The 21,615-nt window shown below is 38.3% G+C and overlaps 1 pseudogene; it reads right to left on the reverse strand.

Moving 5' to 3' along the window:
- Positions 1–20,052: 20,052 nt before the first annotated feature.
- LOC142838187 (small ribosomal subunit protein uS2-like) lies at positions 20,053–21,297 on the reverse strand (annotated as a pseudogene).
- Between the last annotated feature and the right edge of the window lie 318 nt (positions 21,298–21,615).

A 21,615-nucleotide genomic window follows, 5' to 3' on the forward strand; every position in this document is an offset into this window, starting at 1 on the left:
AATTCCCTGGGGGCTGGCTAGAAAAGCCCAGGGAGTTGGAGCAGAGGCTCGGGATTTTGTCACACAGTGGAGGTTCTAAAGAGTGTGGTATCCTGCTGCGTGGCTCTTCACTCACCTGTTAAGTCCCCTCAGTATTGGGGTGAGCTGTGTTTCAGAGTTCCACAGAGGTTGTAGGAAGATAGGCAGGTTTGGGGGCAGGGTGTGGCTAGTAGTTTGGTGTGGTCACTGGCTGTGTTTGGGTTTTTGAGGAGCATATCCACAGGAAAATCCTTGCTGTCTAGCTAGAAAAGCCAGGAAAGGTGGGGGAGGGGCCTGGGACTTTGTCCCACTGAGGAGGTCCTAGAGAGTGGAGTGTCCCACTACTTGGCTATTCACTCACCTCTTAAGACCCCTTTGGTATTGGAGCAAGCTGTTTCCCACTTCGTTATCTTAATCATAACGTTTAAGAATTCTCTTCTTAGCTGGGGTCATCCTTGTGGATTCCCGGGAATTTCTCTAGTGCCAGGTTTTTTGTTTGTTTTTTGTTTTTTGCTAGTCCTATAATAGTTCCCTCAATCAAAATATCTTTCCTTGCACTCATCTCTGTCCTTCCTCCATATCAACTATCTCATTACATCAAGTTGTCCTCCCCCTCCCCTTCTTTCCTCCTCTTCACCTCCCATCCTCCCTTCAACCCCCACCCCCATATTCCCAATTTTGTCAAGGGATCTTGTCTATTTTTCCTTTGTATGTTTTTCTTAGGTTTCTCTTCATTACTTAGCTTCTCTAGGACCATGAACTATAGGCTCAATATCCTTTCTTTATAGCGAGTGTCGACTATGAGTGAGTACATATGATGTTCATTTTTCTAGATTTGGGTTACCTCACTCAGATTTTTTTTTCTAGTTGCATTTATTTGCATTCAAATTTCAAGATGTAATTGTTTTGTTTTGTTTTGTTTACCACTGAGTAGTACTCCAATGTGTAAATATGCCACAGTTTCTTTATATATTCTTTCATTGAGGAGCATCTAGGTTGTTTCCAGTTTCTGGCTATTACAAATAGTGCTGCTATGAACATAGTTAAACAGTAAGCCCAGCTAAGACTCTAAGCAATAAAGGAGAGGGTACCCAAACCAGCTTTGCCTTGTAGTCAGACTGATGAATATCTTAATGTAACCATAGAACTTTCACCCAGCAGCTGATGGAAACAGAGACAGAGACTCTCAGTGGAGCACTGGTCTGAGATCACAAAGTCCAATTGAAGAGTTGGAGGAGTGAGAATATGAGCAAAGAGGTCAACACCATTATGGGGACATCCATTGAAACACTTTGCCTGAGCTAATGGGAGCTCACCAACTCCAACTGGACAAGGAAGGAACCAGTATAGGTTCAAATTAGTCCTCTAAATGTGGGTGGCTTGGGGCAGACTGAAAGGCCACTGGAAGTGGCGCCCCGACTTATCCCTACTTCTTGTACTAATTTTCAGGGAACCTATTCTCTTTGGATAGATACCTTGTTCACCCTTGATATATTAGGGAGTGCTTTGGACCTTCCCCAAAGCAACATGTCTTACCCTCTTTGAGAAAGAGATGGGGCATTGGGTGGGGGATAGTTAGAGGGAATGGGAGGAGGGGAGGGAGGGAAACCTGTGATTGGTATGTAAAATGAAAAAAATATATAGTTTTTTATCTTTAAAAATAGAAAATAGAGTTTCCTTCTTAGTATTTTACGTTAATTTGTAAACATCATAGACACTTAATGCACATTGTTTACTGATTCATCAAACTTCAGTGTAGAGTGTCCCTTTTTGACTAATTAAATTTTGTTTGAAATATATGTGGAAAAGTTAATTTTATCTTTAATACATTTTGGGAGTCAGCAACCAAGTTGGAAATGTCTGTATTATCTCTGTTATCATCACTGTTTTTTTTTTTGCTTTTACAAACACATTTTAAATTCTTATTGCTATGTGATTATTCACATTAAATGCAAACTAAAAAGTTCAATAAGCTTTGAAGTCACTATCGGTTATTAAATTTGATTCGAACTTTATACGTTTGATGCTTAGAGACCATGACTAATAAAATTCAAAGTTAATAGAAAGGAAGAAATGAGAGGGTGCAGACTGTCAAGGTATTTTACATCGCTACTTGGTCCCTGTCAGTGGAAACTCAAGGACAAAATATTTTGTAGATAAAATATAAATTACAAAATGAAATTGGATAGCAGAAATTACATTATATAGGACTAGATAAGCAATAAACAAAATAATTAATTCTGGAACTGCATGTTAAGTTTCTTCTATAAAACCATACATCCTAGAAATTATTTCAACTTAATATTAAGAGAGTAAATACTGTATTGCTTTCAAAACGATGTCAGAATCTTCAAACAAGATCCATCCAATAAAATATAGCAAATATTTAAATAAAAATGAGAGATTTTAGAAATGATCATTTTAACAAGTATATTTGAGACCTTCCAAAGAATAAGAATTGTCATGAGTCATAGTCTTGCCAATGACCTTGATAGTATAATCTGTTTAATGTAACTGAATTATCAGGGTGAATTGGATACAATGTGATCTTATGTAATAAACTATAATCCATACATCCAAGTCATTTAGCAGCTAAGCCAGTTATTGTTCCTTTCATACAAATGACAATATTGATTTCTTATTTGAAAACCTGAGTAGGAAACCAAAATGCCATAAATGTGATACAGCATTAGATGCCAGGGATGTGCCTATTGACAAAGGAAGAAGGGAATTAAAAGGTCTTGCTTATTGAGTTAAGATTCAGTTAGAGGACTGGGGAAATGGCTAAGGGATTTAAAGCCCTCACAACTCTTCAGAAGGAAATAAGCTCAGTTCCAAGTACCTATACACAGCAGCTCACAATAATCTGTAATTCCAATACCAGCAGCTACAACACCTTTGGTCTCCTGAGACACCTGTGCTCACATGCACATACCCCACAGGCAGACAGACAAACAGACAGAGCCCACCACAGAGATTCATAATTAACAGGAGAGAAATAAATCCTTGTTTGAAAATGAATTTAAAAAATTTTTAAGATTATAATTACAATCTTCCTCTCTTCCCTTTCCTCCCTCCAAAATGTCCCATCTAGAGCTGCTTGAATATATCTAATCCAGATTATAAATGATGATCAACTGACTAACTGTCATCTTCTATGAGCATTCTTCATATGGGAATCTTCTCTGTGTGCTGTAATTACCATTAATGAATAAAGAAACTGCCTTGGCCTGTTGATAGGGCAGAACTTAGGTAGGCAGGCAAGACAAAAATGAATGCTGGGAGAAGGAAAAAGTCAGAGAGACGCCATGGAGTCTCCACAGACAGATGCTGGGAATTTTACCTGGTAAGCCACTGCCACATGGCAATATACAGATTAATAGAAATGGGTTAAATTAATATAAGAGTTAGCCAATAAGAAGCTAGAGCTAATGGGCCAAGCAGTGTTTTAATGAATATGGTTTCTGTGTGATTATTTTGGTTCTGGGCAGCTAGGACAAACAAGGAGGCCCTTCTCCCACACATTCTGGTGCAAATTGAAGGAGAAATATGTAAGAAAGTATAAGTCACATGGAAGAAATAATATAAATAAATGTAGTTTTTACAAAATAACAACAAAACTATAGTGAAAATGAGTCATAAGAGATCATTTCCTTCAAAAATTGTAAGTAATGGCCAGAAATATCATTTATTCAACTGGCTTGTCTATTGATTTTAATATAAACAAAGAACTGTGTGAATTCTTTCATCAAACTATAGTTGTAAAAACTTAACTGACATGTATTTATTTCTTTTCAGAATGAACACATGTGGAGTTTTAATATTGTAGAAGTTGACATATTTATTGAAGGAGATATTTGCCTACTGAGATTCAAATAATTAAAGAAAATACGTGTTGGTTTGAACTGCTATGACTGAATTTATTAATATGTCCTTTATATTATTTGTCAATAATTATGCTTTAATTAATGAAAACAAACATCTTAAAACAAAGGTCTGGTACAGTATTTGACTTTAAATGTATTATGTGGTTTATAGAATTTCTGTAATTCTGTCACATTTTCCTAGAATCTCAGCTTAAAGATCTGAATATGGGACTAAGATGGTTTTTGTTTCTTCTTGGCAGTGGCACCTGATTGCTGACCATATTTCAGATGTGGGCATGATCTTTTGAGAAGGCATTGGCCCAATAGTTGAAATATCTATTCCTTATTATTTCATGTCATTCATGTGCCATGATGGAAAGAGTCTTGAAGTTACATGAAAAATGTTAAGTCTCAAGACATCATATTTGATATATGATTATTTTATTCTCAGTTGAGCTAGATTCTCCAGGATATGGGAAATGAATTGTCAAGTTACCCTCAGGCCTCTGTTGCAGAGGCAGGAGAATTGTGAACCCCTTGTAACTGCCAAATGTCATTTCCTCCCAAGTGGAAAAATATGTCAAATCTGGTCTTGGAAAAGTAAATATTTCTAAATGCCATTGAATACTTCCAAGCTATGTACTTCAACATAAAAGTAAAATATAAAATTAATATACTGGATATTACAGTAAAAAGAATCACAAAACTATCAATTTCCAATTGTGACAACAACTGAAAATGCATTCAAATGGAATAGGTTTCTTTATGAACGTTTAAGCTATCAATAACTTTTCTTTTGTCTGAGAAGTATTTAAAGCCCAACCCAAGTACAAACTTATCAATTAAAAGCAGGTTTAGTTACAGTTAATTAAAAGTACACTGTGGGTTCGGTGATGGCTGGTACTGAGGTAAGCATTTTAAAAGGAATGTGAAACATAGTTAATATTATAAAATCAATAGTTTTCGAAGAGCAAATAAATAATGTACACTGAAAAATGGTTGACTGTCGTAATATATAAATGCTTACATTTCATACTATTTGGATCACTGCTTTTAAATCGCACTAACTGACTTTGGAGCATTGCCGAGTTTACACTCAGGCTTATTGTTACTTTCACTACTGAAACCGATCTTTGAGACCTAGTTTTTGCTAGTTTTCTTGTTTTTGCAATTCAGTTTCTTTCTCTCTTATTTTATATGTTTTAAACTATCTTTTCTCATTTTACATTCCAAACAGATTTTCTACTCCCTCCCCTTTTTCCCCTCCCATCCCCTATCCCACTGCCCATCCACACCTCAGAGAGGGTAAGGCACATGCTTTACCCATGTAAACAAAGTCTAGCACATTGCTTTGAGTCAGGATCAAGGCTCTGCCCCACTATATCTAGGCTGAGCAAGGTATCCCTCCAGAAAGAATGGTTTCCAAAAATGCCAGAACAAGCAGTATGGATAGTTCCTGGTCTCACTGCCAGTGGTCCCACGGTCTTCCCCAGCCATACAAGTGTCACCCACATTCAGAGGGCCTAGTTGGGTACAATGCTGATTCTCTAGTTGTCACCTGGGGTTGGAAATCTTCCACTAGCTCAGGTAAGCTCTTTCATTATGCTCTTGACCTCTCTGCTCATATTCTAACCCCTTCCTCTCTTCGACTGGACTTTGGGAGCTCAGTCCAAAACTACACTGTGATTCTCTCCATCTGCTTCCCTTAGTTGCTGGGTATAGATTCTACAATAAGATTTAAGATAGACATCCTTGACTACAGGTCATGGCCAGTTCAGGCACCCTTTCGACTTTCCTTAGGATCTTAGCTGGGGGTCATCCTGTGGATTCCTGAAAATTTCTCCAGTTCCAGGTTTCTTGTTAGCCTCATAATGACTCTCCCAATCATCATATTTCTTTGTTCTCAGTCTTCGTCCTTCCCCCATCTTGACCATCGTGTTCCCTCTAGCTCTCCTTCTTTTTCCCCTTCTCCCCTCTTCCTCACCTTCTGCCATTCCTTCTGCCCCCACTCCCATGCTCCGCTCTCAATTTTCTCAGGAAATCTTGTCTATTTCCCCTAGCCAGAAGAATCTATATGTTCCTCTTAGGGTTATAATTCTTAGCTTTTCTGGGGTCATGGACTATAGGTTTCTTATCCTTTGCTTTATAACTAGTTCTAACCTATTAGTGAGTACATTCCATACTCATCTTTTTGGGCCTGGGTTGCCTGATTTCAGATTTTTTTTTCAGTTCCATGCATTTGCATGGAAATTTCAAGATGTGGTTGTATTTTTACCACTAAATAGTACTACTTTGTGTAAATGTACCACATTTTTCTTTATCCATTTTTCAGTTGAGGGGCATCTAAATTGTTTCCAGGTTTTGGCTATTACAAATAATGCTGCTATAAACATGGTTGAACAAATGTTTTTGTAGTATGGTTGAGCATCCTTTGGGTATATGCCCAAGAGTGGTATTCCTGTGTCTTCAGGTAGGTTGATTCCTAATTTTCTGAAAAACCACCATACTGATTTCCAGAGTGGTTGTACATGTTTGCAGTCCCACCAGCAATGGAGGAGTGTTCTTACACCTCATCCTCTCAAGTATAAGCTTCTATGCTGTTTTTGATCTTAGCCATTCTTACAGGTGCAAAATATTATCTCAGATTTGGTTTGATTTTCCTTTCCCTGATGGCTAAGGATGTTGAACATTTTCTTAATTGTCTTTTGACTATTGAAATTCTTCTGTTGAGAATTCTCTGTTTAGATCTGTATCCCATTTTGTAATTGGATTATATGGAATTTTGATGTCTAATTTCTTGAGTTTTTAAACGTATTTTGGAGATCAGTCCTCTGTCTGATATGGGGTTGGCGAAGATATTTTCCCATCCAGTAGGCTGCACTTTTGTATTATTGGTCATGTCCTTTGCTTTACAGAAGCTTCTCAGTTTCCGGAGGTCCTATTTATTAATTGTTTCTCTAAGAGTCTGTGCTACTGAGGTTATATTTAGGAAGTGGTCTCCTGTACCCATGCATTGATGACTACTTCCCAATTTCTATTTTATTAGGTCCAGTTTGGTCAGATTTATATTGAGGTCTTTTATCCATTTGGACTTGAGTTTTGTGCATGGGGATAGATATGGATTTATTTGCATTCTTCTACATGATGGCATCCAGATATGCCAGTACCATTTGTTGAAGATGCTTTCTTTTTCCCATAGTATAATTTTAGCTTCTTTGTCAAAAATCAGGTGTCCATAGGTGTGTGGATCAATGTCCAGGTCTTTAATTCTATTACACTGGTCAACCTGTTTTTTTTTATGCCAATATTAAGTTGTTTTCATTACTGTAACTCTATAAAATAGACATTGATGTCAGGTATGTTGATACCTCTGGAAGTTCCTTTATTATACAGGATTCTTTTGGCTAACTTGGGTTTTTTGTTTTTCCATATGAAGTTGAACATTGTTTTTTCAAAGTCCATGTTGGGATTTTGATGGGGATTGCATTTTGGTAGGACTGCCATTTTTATTATGTTAATCTTACCTATCCAAGAGCATGGAAGATCTTTCCATTTTCTTATATCTTCTTTAATTTCTTTCTTCAAAGACATAAAGTTCTTGTAGAGCAGGTCTTTCACTTGTTTGGTTAGTGTTATTCCAAATTTTTATTTTATATTTATTTTATATATTTTATTTTATTTGCAGCTATTGTGAATGGTGATGTTTCTCTGATTTCTTTCTCAGCTTTTTCATTACTTGTATATAGGGCAGTTACCAACTGTTTTGAGTTGATCTTGTATCATGCCACATTACTGAAAGTGTTTATCAGCTATAGGAGTTGCTGGGTAGAATTCTTCTGGTCACTTATGTATACTATCATATCATCTACAAACAGCCAAAGTTTGACTTCTTCCTTTCCAATCTGTATCCCCTTGATCTCCTTTTGTTGTGTTATTATTCAAGCTAGAACTTCAAGAACTATGTTGAATATAATTGGAAAGAGTGGAAATCCTTTTCTTGTTCCTGATTTTAGTGCAATCGCTTTGAGTTTCACTCCATTTAATTTGATGTTGGCTGTCAGCTTGCTGTGTACATTGTTTTTTATTACTTTTACATATCTTTTTATCTCTTATCTTTCCAAAGCCTTTATCATAATGGGGTGTTGGATTTTGTTAAATAATTTTTCAACATCTAATTAGATTGTCATATGGTTGATTTCTTTCAGGTTATGAATATAGTGGATTTAATTGATAAATTTTTGTATGTTGAATCATCCCTGCATCTCTGGGATTAAGACAAATTGATTGTGGTGGATTTTTTTTACTCATTCTTGGATTCAATTTGTCAGCATTTTTTTTTTTTTTTGGTTTTTCTAGACAGGGTTTCTCTGTAGCTTTGGAGCCTGTCCTGGAACTCCCTTTGTAGACCAGGCTGGCCTCGAACTCACAGATATCCGCCTGCCTCTGCCTCCCTAGTGCTGGAATTAAAGGCGTGCGCCACCACCACCCTATTTGTCAGCATTTTATTGAGCATTTTTGCATCAATGTTCATTAGGGAGATTGTTCTGTAATTCTCTTTCTTGGTTGAAACTTTATGTGGTTTGGGAATCAGGGTAACTGCAGCCTCATAGAAAGAGTTTGGCAACGTTCCTTCCATTTCTATTATGTGGAACATTTTGAGTATAGGTATTAGCTCTTCTTTGAAGTTCTGGTAGAATTCTGTGCCAAAATCATTGGATTCTGGGCCTTTTTTGGTTGGGTGGTTTTTAATGACAGATTCTATTTCTTTTTTTTTTTATTATTATTATTTTTATTGAGGAAAAAAAATTTCTGCCACCTCCCAGCCTCCCATTTCCCTTCCCCGCCCCACGCTCCTCTCCCCCTCCCTCTCAAGTCTGAGGAGCAGTCAGGGTTCCCTGCCCTGTGGAAAGTCCAAAGTCCTTTCCCCTCCATCTTGGTCTAGGAAGGTGAACATCCAGACTGGTTAGGCTCCCACAAAGCCAGAACGTGAAGTAGGATCAAGACCCAATGCCGTTGTCCTTGGCTTCTCAGCAGCCCTCATTGTCTGCCATATTCAGAGAGTCCGGTTTTATCCCATGCTTTTTCAGTCACAGTCCAGCAGGCCTTGGTGAGCTCCCAATAGATCAGCCCCACTGTCTCAGTGGGTGGGTACACCCCTCGTGGTCCCGACTTCTTTGCTCATGTTCTCCCTCCTTCTGTTCCTCATTTGGACATTGGGAGCTCAGTCCGCTGCTCCAGTGTGGGTCTCTGTCTCTATCTCCATCCATCGCCAAATGAAGGTTCTATGGTGATATGCAAAATATTCATCAGTATTGCTATAGGATAGGGTCATTTCAGGTTCCCTATCCTCAGCTGCCCAAGGAATTAACTGGGGACATCGCCCTGGGCACCTGGGAGCCCCTCTAGGTCCAAGTCTCTTGCCAACCCTAAGATGGCTCCCATAATTAAGATATGTGCTTCCCTGCTCCCCTATCCAACCTTCCTTTATCCCAATCATCCTGTTTCCCTAAGTTCCCCCCATCCTCCCCTTCTCACTTTCTCTCCCCATCTCCCCTTACCCTCCTCCCACCCCATCCCCAAGATCCCCATTTTTTGCCCGGCAATCTTGTCTACTTCCCATAACCAGGAGGATAGCTATATGACAGATTCTATTTCTTTTCCAATCTTCCTACTCTGAGATAATGTTTGTATTTGAGATTGAGGTGTATTTCTTGTATATAGCAAAAGGATGGATGCTGTTTTCATATCCATTCTGTTAGCCTGTGTCTTCTTATAGGTCAATTAAGTCAAATGATATTAAGAGATATTAATGACCAGTGATTGTTAATTCCGGTTACTTTTTGGAGGTAGTGTTTGTGTGTCTGTTCTTTGGGGTTTGCTATTGTGAAGCTATCTGTTGCCTCAGGGTTTTTTTTTTGGAGGGGGGGGTGCAGTTAGTTTTCTTGGGTTGGAATTTTCCTTTTAGTACTTTATGAAAAACTGAGTTTGTGAATAGGTATTGTTTAAATTTGGTTTTGTCACGGAATATCCTGTTTTCTTCATCAATGGTGATTGACAGCTTTGCTGGGTATAGTAGTCTGGGCATGCTTCAGTGGTCTCTTAGTGTCTGTAGCACATCTGGCCAGGACCTTCTGGTTTTCATGGTTTTCATTGAGAAGTCAGGTATAATTCTGATATGTCTGTCTTTATATGTTACTTATTCTTTTTCCTTTGAAGCTCTTAATATTCCTTCTTTATTCTGTATGTTTTGTGTTTTGATTACTGTATTGTGTAGGGGATTTGGTTTTTGGTCCAATCTATTTTGTGTTGAGTTGGAGTTCTTCTTTTCTTCTTATTATTCTTAGATTTAGTCGATTTATGGTACTCCAGATTTCCTATATGTTTTGTGTTAAAGGCTACATGAAATTTGCTGTTATATATTATACAACTCTAATTCCAACAAATTTGTAATCAAGTTTATTTTCAGTCAAAGCCAATTCCACAGGTCACATATGTAACCATAATCAAATGTGAAAAACAGTAGCAAATATACAATATCAATGCAAATAACTGGAAGATATTTTAAATGCTGTGATAAATACCATACATAACTGAGGGCATCAACTAGGAAAATACATGTATGGGAATAGTTTGCATGGTGAAGATATGTGTATTCCGACCAGGAAAGGATTCATCAATGATATTTAGCCAATGCCATGTATGAAATTTTTACATTCATATTTGAATTCTCATATCAGAATGTTCTCAAGGAAAATGTTTAAGTGCTGATTTTAATTGGATCCAAATGCAGTGAAAATAAATCATAGAATGCTGTTATGTAATTAGAATGTGTCATAGACTTTTAAAATCACAAAAGCATAACACCAATATGCATGCTTAATGTGGAAGGGGAAAATGTTCACAAGAGCACAACCCAAGACAAAGAACTGCAGCAGCTAGCGAATGCTGAGAAGAGGGGAAAGATTCTTCCTCAGGAAAGAGCACACCAACTGGCTGCCCCAAACCAAATCTTCAGCTGCAAATCATATACATGTAAGTAATGTTGTATGAACTGACTAGGTTGCCTTTATATATTTCAGAACATACAGTCACAAGCACATGTAACAGTAATTTAAGAGAAAGAAGGTATGTATTTGAAATAAAGTGAAGGTGGGTAGGTGGGAGAACTAGAGAGAGAGAAGAAAAGAGGAAAATGAAGTAATTACATTAAATTCAAATAATTTTAAAATATTTTAAAATCCCTTGATGATAAATCAGAAATAATGTAAAACAATGAATTAAATTAAATTAAAATGATTTCTATATAGATGTTATGAACAAGATCAGAAGACAGTAAATTTTTGGAAATATATTTACAGATGAACACTTTACTTATCTAAATATGTGTGAATACAGAAAAAAAGGAAAGAAAGATTTTTATTGTTTTACTTTCAGTGAAAATTAAGGAAGATTTTAACAATGTTGACTTGTTATATGTGAATGTTTTCAGCCATAGATGCCATTTTGGTAACATGTATCTACTCTGACAATATTAAAGTAATGTTTTTATTACCCAGATTATTATAAGATTGGCAAAAAGGTATCTGTTTGCAGTTTAAATTAGTGATGAAGAGAACCTTATTTCAACTGATGTTTGACCATATTTTCTCTGTATGTAAGAAAAGAGATAAATATATTTTCCAAAAATTGAAAACTTTGACGGGTGTGGTGTGCCATGTGTATTGGTAAAGTGCTTGCTGCAGATGTATAAGACCCTGACTTCAGTGGGCAACACTGGCATGCTAGCCAATTGTGACAGTGTCTGACTATAATCCCAGAGTTGGTGATAAAAGCCCAGGAAGACCCCTGGGGTTTGCTGCCAGCCAGACTATCAGCCACCTTCAGGTTCAATAACAGACCTTGTCTCAAAACAATAAGGCAAAGAGTGATTAGGAATGTACTGGAGGTCAACTTCTGGCTTCCATATGTACATGCTCCTACGAACATCCGTACCTCCCACATGCTTGCACATATGCACATCCATCAATATACATAATAACAAGCATCCACAAACTAAATTACAAGGTGTAAGATGCAATGATGAAGGATATAATAGTAAGGATGGTGTACCAATAATTGGTTTTTTGTATTTCTTTTACTGTGAAGAGTGTTCTTTCATACATTAAGGGACAGAGGTGGTAACAATGGGATTTTTCTGTGATTGAATCAAAAGTAAAGAAATTCACAAATTCTCCATTAAATTACCCTGATATTTTGAGTATAATCAGTTGGGCAACTACTTTGAGTTTAAAGGATAAAGTATTTATAGTTTTCAAGGAAGTTGTAGGTGTAATTATTTCATTAGTGAAGGCAAACAGGAAAAAATGCAACAGGGAGCTAAAATTAAACATGTAAAGTCAGATAATGGAACCCAGGTGTGACAGCCCTCTTATTTTTCTCTGTTCTTGGTTAAGCTCTTCTGCTGTAAATTGGCAAACAAGGAGTCTGATCTTTTTTCCCAGGTGTGGAATCCTCTTATGCATGCCTTATAATTCTGTGTTTCATTTCCATTACCTACAAACCAAGCTTACCTGCTAGAGAAGTCTACACAGATGTGCTACACAGTTCATCTCTGGATTTCACTCAGCTGCCAAAGTCGTTCCTGGGAAGATCACCCTGTAGCATTCTTTCCATCACCAGACTGCACCAATAATGCCATTCTAGATTGCCATGTAGACAAACACATAGCTTGAAAAAACGACTCTAAGGAACATGTTTTCCTGTGGTTTAAGGAAAACATCGTAACTGAATTGGCTATTCCCTTGGATACTTCAGAAATGAGGGGATCTTTACAATGGAGGTGTGCTGCCCATCCAGGCACTCTTTCCTTCCTGGAGATTTTATATCACTTCGAGCTCGTCGTTGTATGTATATAAAAACCTCCTTATCAAATCTTGAATTAAGAGAAGTGTAAAGATGGTAAGAAATGTTACTTTGCAGAGATATAGTTATTTTCCAAATATAAAGTAACATTTTTTTTTTATCATTCTTACATTTCTCTTAATTCAAGTGGTGTCTCGAACTTTAGCCAGATACTCATCATACACACAGACATTTTGTTCGGCACTCTTAGATTTCCAGCGGAGGTGATGAGAGAGAAAGATTTATCTTTAGACATTTAGTTTTGCATCACCAGGGCAAACTGTTCCAATGACTAGTTTAATGTGAATCACTAAAGCCCAAAAAGGTTGTCTATAGTTCTTTTACCATATTCTATTTAGTTTTTTTCTTCAGACAGACATTTACCAGCACCTCTGTTATAACTTTGATTAAACTACCGAACTGTGTCTCAACCAAAATAGAGCTAGACGAGGTTACTGGGGGTGTGTTCCTTAGAATAGTCTATTATTACTCCTTTTTAAAATTTATTTTTCTTCTTGAAATCAGTTAAGAGCTTGTATGGTAGAAGTGCTCCCTACTCAGCCTGTGCAAAGACAGAAGGAACTGTCAGCGGAGGCCTTGTGAGAAACCCGAGGTATTCTATCCTTCTGATGGCTTATTTTCAGGTTTAATATTTAGACAAATATGGTACTTAAAACATGCATTATGACAATTAAAGACTAAAGGAATGCCAGTTTATTGGCAGGATTCGTGATATGATGGATAGTGAGCCAGTGAAACCACAGATACAACAGATACAAAAGAATCATGAACTGAGTTTTTTGACAGACAGTAAGAAAAGAGCTTTGAAACATGTGCAGCGACCAAGAATAGATGATGAGCTAACTTAAATGCTGTATGTTTGGAGCATTAGTAAGGAAAGTAGCAATAAAGAAACAGTGATACATATGTTTTCATCAGTAAATCTTTTCCTCAATTAGGAGGAAATGTATATTTCTTTAAAGAGATGCATATAGATTGAAGAGTAAATGACAATGATAATTGTGAAAATTCAACTTATTTCGGGGAAGAATAGGAGTGTTCCAATGAAGACACGAAGAAGGAAGGTTGGAAGGAGAAGTAGCGATATAAGGAGGATTTGAGGCCTAGGAAGACAGCTAAAAGGTTAGTATCACAGACAAAGACGACTTTCATGGAAATGTGTGGCTATTGTCTGCTAACTTCAGCAGTAAGACCCGGTGAGGGCTCAGCTTCCACGCTGCCTACCTAAAGTCCCCTGATCCTCAGTACAGCTTCCCCTCCATTAGGATAGGAGTCTCCAGCTGCTATCAGCAGTCTTGTTCTTCCATCACTAGGAAAGAGCATTTTCCATATCTGTATTTCCTCTTCTCTGTCTGGGAGAGAGTCATTATTCCCTGCCTCATCGCCACTAAGCCTACTCAGTTCTTTTGCATCAAACTGTTCATGCTAACACATTTTTACCTGCAAGTAAAACAAGCCCTCTCAGCGACTTTGCCTCTTTCTCTGATCCCTGGGCATTTCTGTAGAGAACTATGTGCTTCTGTCCAGGAAGCTAAACCAAGTGCCTTCAGAACAATGCTGCGAAGTAGTGACATACGGCCACCTTAGCAGTTCTCTTATCCTTCCTTTCCAAAGATAGAGCCCAGTTTCTTCATCTCTCTATCTCAAAGTGGGATTTTTAGCTCCAGACATTTTTTCTTTTAAGAGCATCATCAGTCTTGTAATCAAAGTTGGTTAAAAGGTAAACATGAGTTTAGGAATTATTTGCAAAATTTCCATCCCTTCTTTTCTGAGAACCTAAGGACAATGATATACACGTAATTGATATTCCATCATCCCCAGTTTCTGAAAAGGAACATAGATTAAGTTTCTGTTGGATTCTTTTTTATATTTAGTTTAGGATCAGTGTAAAATGTAAGTAATTTTCTTTGATATTTAGTATTAACATCTGATATTGATTTTGGACACAACATTAAATTTAAAGAATAATGATTGAAACTAATTATTTTACTGTAAGACTATATAAAATTGGTTATTGTTATCCAAAGTGGTCCATGATGATAGATGAAAGGATGAGTTCTGACATTTGACACATTTTTCAGTCATGAATTTTTTGTTGATGCTTTATTCTGTATAATTGATCATTCCCAACAGATATTTCTTGCAGTTAACCAATTTCCTGTCTCTGTTCAAGTATGGAAGACATTACTGCACAAAGTTTTCAAAATACTTGTATTAAAGATGTTAGGTTAATTTCTAATGTTATTTATACATGCTTCATTTTGGGAAACAAAACCAATAGGAAGGTCTTAACTCAAATTCATTTTAGCTTCACACATTTTCCTTTAGACATTTGAAATTGCTGAGATCCATGCAGCATCAGTAATTTCTATTTCAGAGGTAGGCTCCTGTCGCTTCTCTACATAAATGCTATCTTGACTTCAGCCACTAAGGCCTTGCTCCACTGAAACACCAACAAAACCTTGAAGCTTGTGTAACATGCATCTCCTGCTGAGCCCCCGTGAACCAGGTGTTAAAATTTGGACACTTTTTTCCCATGCCCTTGATCTATGAAAACAAACCCAGAAGGAAGCTGGTTGAGGAAACTGTGTTTTAAGTAGTAGTAGTTCAATCTGTTGATTTACAGGCTACTGATTTACAAGCTGTGAATGAATTGAAGCCTTCAGCTACAGGAAGCTCTGCCATTGGGAAACCCTATAGCTCCAGCTGGAGCCCAGGGACCTGGTTGACTGCTTACAGGAACACTCACTCCGGGAGCCCCTGTAATCAGAGTTGCTAAGCAGAAGGAAATGTCTTCAGTGCTCTTACATGGCTCTTAATCAGATACTGACAGAGTGCCTTTGATCCCCACATTAGCACCACGAGGTTAGCGCTAAGGTTCAGTCCATCCACACAGATTTCACAGTCAGCTCCCAACGTATACAACCAACAGAGGAACCATTCAACCCCATCTTGTTGCTGGCATCACTTCTGTTCTTTAAAGCTCCTGGGTCTGTTGCGAGAGGATTAATGAATCACTTTCCCCCCACCTAGTATCTTGCCATCTCTGAATTCGAACTGAGACAGAAATGCGAAGCATTGTTGGACGAGCCTGCTTGTTTCTTCTTTGATATTTCCCCATCTTAATTGAAACCTCAGACAAGTGACGCCAGGCCTCAGCCCTGCGTTAGGCCTTTAAGGACTTGCTAGTGGAGAGAAAGAAACCTCAGGGAGGAATTAGCTACAGAGATCACTGGTGGGTGAAATGTCCCCGGCTGAGTTATTTTTCATTTGCCAGCTTGGTTGGTAACCAGAATCCGTGACTGGAAACGAAAGCGCCGTCGACTACAGAGCAGAGAAACCCACAGGGTACGGAGGTGCCAGTGCAAAATCCTGGCAAGGTGCAGCTCCGACTAGGAGAGCATAGCTATAGATTTTTCTGTGGCTTTAATTGCCTGTGAAATATTCCAAACACATGGAATTGGCGGATAAGTTGAAGCGACTGCATTTTGGCCTAGGGAAAATCGAGCGAGGGCTTCTTTGTGAGCTCGATGCAGAGGTGCCGACAGGCAGAGGGAAACTTTATTACATCCTTTGAGTGTGCATTAAATAAGCACATGACTGGGTGAATGCTTATCTCTCCACACTGAAACTTTTACCGTAGAGTGGAAAAATATAAATATACACATGGATTTTTATGGAACAGAGCTAAGCTTAGAGTGAGATTAAAATAAATTTAATAGATACTGTTAGACACTGGCATACAATTAACAACGTTTATCCAAGAACGAATAACTACAATAGTCCACCACTGGAGGAAGAAACCAGGTTTTAATAGTATAACTGTATTACTTTAAATAGTAACTATAAACTTTAAAACATGTTGCAGTACTCGAATCACATAGTTTTTACTTTTAGAAGTTAGAAACAGGAAACTGAGGAATTATCTATCATGCTTTAATTACTTGCCTGTAAAAAAACAATGTGAAAAAATGAGATAAGCAGTTATGGTTGCTTGAAGATAAATTATGGTGACCTTTATAGTAATTAGAGTTCAGTGGAGAACTTTTTTCTTTCATTTCCCCAAAATGGTTATTATTATTTCAACTTGATAGAATAGTTAATAATTATTTAATAGAAATTTTAACGTTTATTTAAAATCAAATCATAGTTACTCTACTGATTGAGAATCTAGTTTGTATTTACAAGCTAACCACAATGTAAAAAGAGTAATTCTCAAAGCCTTTTTAGAATTCATCTATTTCACCTCTCACTTAGGTTATATCTAATTAAAAACTGCTAAATGTGATGCTTTGATGAGTTTTAGCAAACTCATAACAGACTAGGATAATGTTTTATGCTCTTAATTGGGAAAACTGATGGAAGTCATGAGATACGCCGAGGAGATAAGAAGATGTCCTTTGAAGAGGATGTTGAGAATTGCATGATGTGCCCTGTGGGTTTATCTGACTGTGTGTGAGTCTTCTTGTGATAGGCAGGAGTATACCTGGATGAACTGAGATAATGCACAGATTTCCTGGAACAGCATTGCATAGCAATTCATATAGTCCATGCTCTTGGCAGTGAAAACAACCTTACATTGAATATCGGTCTCTGTAATTCTCAGTAGAGTCTGTTTTAATATCTTTCTGCATTCCCTTTTAACTAAAGATTTAAAGAAAGCCTTTGACAATGTTTTTCTTTAATTTATTATGACAGCTACAATTTAAAATGTATGAAGATTAAGTTTTATCCGAAATAAGTCAGAAATGAAGGAGGTATTTCAATAGAAGTGAAGCTTGCTCCTGTTTATGTTCACTTAAAACATATTATAAAAATAGTAAATGCTAGGTCTGCTGGTTAAAGATAATCAAATAATATGTCCATACAAGTCTGGAATGTGGGTCATAGAGGAATGGTTTTGTTTTGCTTATTGTCTTTTAAGCAGTTATAACTGTGTCCTATTGTATTCATTTATTGTTCTACCTCCTCACATAGGGACAGAAAGTGAATAATTGAAACAAAAAGCATAGTTAAATGTAAATAGGAAAGAAAATATGCAAATATAAATGGAAAATGGAACTCATGTTCTTCCTTCCCACTTGAAAACTCAATTTAAATGCTGTCCAGATTCCACATCAGAATATACCCCAGAGTAGACAGAGAACTTTAAAAATAGGATATAGTATAAGTGAGTTTGATTTCAGTTTTGTTATTTACTTCTTATTTTTAATAAAGCCACCATGGTTACTAATTTGAAAGCACAAATATAATTCTAGAGTTTGTCTGAAGAGGCGAGGATATTGGCTGTGGAGCCCTTCTTGAAATTTAGAGTGTGATCACTCTAGCTTATGAAGTCAAAGACCACAAAGTATTCCAAGATAGTCTTTTCACACATGCTCATATCATGACCGCAGGAACAATATAAAGGAATTTTTATAACTTCCCTTTTCACTGATTACATTTTAGGTCAACTCACAGGTCAAAAGGATTCAATTTCCAATTTCCAGGTTTGAGGTATGAATCTGTTTTTTCATTACCTGTCTGGAAAGGTAGGCCATTTATGATGCTTCATTTCAGGGAGAGTTGCAAAGTTCAACAGGGCATCTAACATAGCGAGTGTCTCAGTGTATGTCATGTCATCCCAATCACAGCAACAGAATCATTTAGTAATCAACAAAATGCCTCCTTCTTTAGCTCAACCTAAAATATTTGTAAATAAAAAATCATTGTTTTGATAATAATACTGACAATGGGAAAATTTTGTTCTAAAATTTCCCCTTTCTTGGGAAGTTAATATGTAAAAATTTTCTTACATTAAAGTTAGAGTCAGATAGGAAAAGATCAGACAAGAAAGTGTATAAGAAGAATATAAAAACTCCTAAATATGAAGACAAAACATTATCAGGAGAACAGATACAGCTTGTGGCATGGATGGGGTATGGAAAACTGAACAAAGCCAACAAAACATTACTTTGATTATTTTATCTGATGAAATTTATTTTCTGTTGAATGAAAAATTTGAAAGTTTTACTTTATAGGCTATTTCTAATATTTAGTTTTATATAACATTATATTCATTGGGGAAAAGAAAATATAAGCTTGTAAATTTTACAGTTTAAAACTAAAGATTCTGGACCAATGATATGGCTCAGCAGGTGAGGACTCTTCTGATTCAGCCTGGGTAGTAGAGTTCCATTTAAATGACAGAAAGAGAGAATCAGCTCCCCAAAGGTTGTCCTGTAACTTTTGCACACACACACACACACACACACACACACACACACACTAAACATTCTAAAAAGTTTTTAAAAAATTAAATGCCTTTTTATTGACTAAGTTTGATGATAGTAAAACTAAAGATTTTCCCACAGACTGATTAAAAAAGATGATTTATCTGGAATTAAATCATCAATTTCTTACTTTTTCTTGTTATTTTGTTTTTATTTAATTTATTTTACATACCAACCCAAGTTTCTTCTACCTCCTCTCCTCCTATCCCCCCTCCTACTCTTCCTTTTTACCCCAGACCCCATCCACCCCTTTGAAAGAGTAAGGCCTCCTAAGGGGAATCAAGAAAGCCTGGCATATCGAGTTGAAACAGGACCAAGCTTCCTCTCCCTGCATCAAGGCTGAGCACGGCATCCTACCACAGGAAGTAGTTTCCAAAAAGCAAGCTCATCCATAAGGGATAGAACCTGTTCTGACTATTAGGGCTCTACATACAGATCAAACTACACAACTGTCACCCATATGTAGAGGGCCTCTTCTGGTCCCATGCAGGTTCCCTGGCTGTCAGTCCATCTAGATTTCGTAAGCTCCCACAAATCCAAGTCAAATGTCTCTGTGGGTTCATGATCTTAAACCCACTTGCTCATATAATCTTTCCATACTTTCTTTGATTGGACTTCATGAGCTCAGCCCGGTGCTTGGCTGTGAATCTCTGCATCTGCTTCCATCAGTAACTGGATGAAGGTTCTCTGTGATGACAATTAAGGTGGTCATCAATCTGATTAAGGAGGAGGCAAGTTCAGGCACCATCTCCACTATTGTTAAGAGTCTTAGCTGGGATCATCCTTGCGGAATTTTGGAAGTTTCCCTAGCACCGGATTTCTCCTTAACTCCATAATGCCACCCTCTATCAAAATTTCTCTCTCTCTCTCTCTCTCTCTCTCTCTCTCTCTCTCTCTCTCTCTCTCTCTCTCTCTCTCTCTCTCCTCTCGACAGCTTGTAAGAACTTTATTTTCCTTCCACCCTCTTCCCCTTTGCTCAGGTTTCTGCAGAGGAGCTCAGGACCACTCAGTGGTGGCTCCAACCCACAAGGCGACCTGCGCTGTGGGAGCTGCTGACCAATCCTCAGTGGCTGACTGGGCACTCCAGTCTTCAGTAGGGAACTGCTGGGTGGGTACGGAGGGCACCTGCACACCCTCAGACCAGTCAGCCACCTCTGGCTGAGCAGCAGTGAACTCAGGAGCTGGCACGGTCCATTCGCCCTGAAACTCCTCCTTGGTCAAAGCCTTCTCAGCAGCAGCCTGTTCTTCCTTTTCAATCTCCTCTGGGTCTCTGTAGAAGTAAAGATCGGGCATAACCTGCCATGGGTGCTCATGGGAGATAGTGCCACACACGCGGAGTACTTCCCGGGCCAGCATCCACCACATCAGATCCACTGAGTGAGCCCCCTTTTTGTTGCACGGGATGGCGATGTCCACGTAGCGCAGAGGTGGGTCTGTGTTACATAGGACAATGGTGGACAGGTTCACGTAAGACGCCTCTGTGAGGCGCTGGTGGTCAACCCTGGGATGGCTCTCTGAAGGCTGCTTGGATCTGGTTAGTGAAGATCACTAGGGTGAAACGGCCAGCATTCGGAGTGGCTCCAGTGGGGGTTGACCGCTGACATCAGCAGGGTTCTCAATGGCAACAATAGCCCCAGCTGCAAGCAACAGCTTCTCCCAGGTCCTCTCCAGGTTTATGATGTGGATGCCATCGCTTTTCCTTTTGTAGATGTACTGCTCCATCTGGAAGTCGAGGTTGGGGCCACCTAAGTGGGTGCCTGCAGCAAACAATTTGAGTACATCCTCTGATGGAGGTGGGTCTTCTATTTTATCTGTTGCTTTTATTGGTTAATTAATAAAGAAACTGCTTGTCCCTCTGATAGGGTAAAATTTAGATAGGCATAGTAAACAAAACAGAATGCTGGGAGAAAGAAACCTAGTCAGAGTCGCCATAATTCTCCCACCCGACACAGCCGCAGGTTACGATCTTCCCTTGTAAGCCATCTCGTGGGCTACACAAATTTTTAGAAATGGGTTAGATCAATGTGTAACAGCTAGCCAATAAGAGGCTGGAACTAATGGGCCAGGCAGTGTTTAAAAGAATACAGTTTCCGTGTAATTATTTCTGGTAAAGCTAGCCAGGTAGCGGGACACAGCCCCGCAGTTCCTACTACAACAGCCCACGGCTCTGCACAACAATCCTCCTCCTTCATCTGCAGGACATCAAGGGCTCCGGGCATTATGTTATGTTTCCTTTTAAGTTATGTTGGGTAGTCCAGATTTATCCCATGCTTTTTCAGACCCAGGCCAGCTGGCCTTGGTGAGTTCCCGATAGAACATCCCCATTGTCTCAGTGTGGGGGTGCACCCCTCGCGGTCCTGAGGTCCTTGCTCGTGCTCCGTCTCCTTCTGCTCCTGATTTGGACCTTGAGATTTCTGTCCCGTACTCCTCTGTCTCTGTCTCCTTTCATCACCTGATGAAGGTTAATATTCATGAGGATGACTATGTGTTTGTCTTTGGGTTCACCTTCTTACTTAGCTTCTCTAGGAACATGCATT

The sequence above is a fragment of the Microtus pennsylvanicus genome, chromosome 1 (assembly GCF_037038515.1).
Source record: "Microtus pennsylvanicus isolate mMicPen1 chromosome 1, mMicPen1.hap1, whole genome shotgun sequence".
NCBI classification, from domain to species: Eukaryota; Metazoa; Chordata; class Mammalia; order Rodentia; family Cricetidae; genus Microtus; species Microtus pennsylvanicus.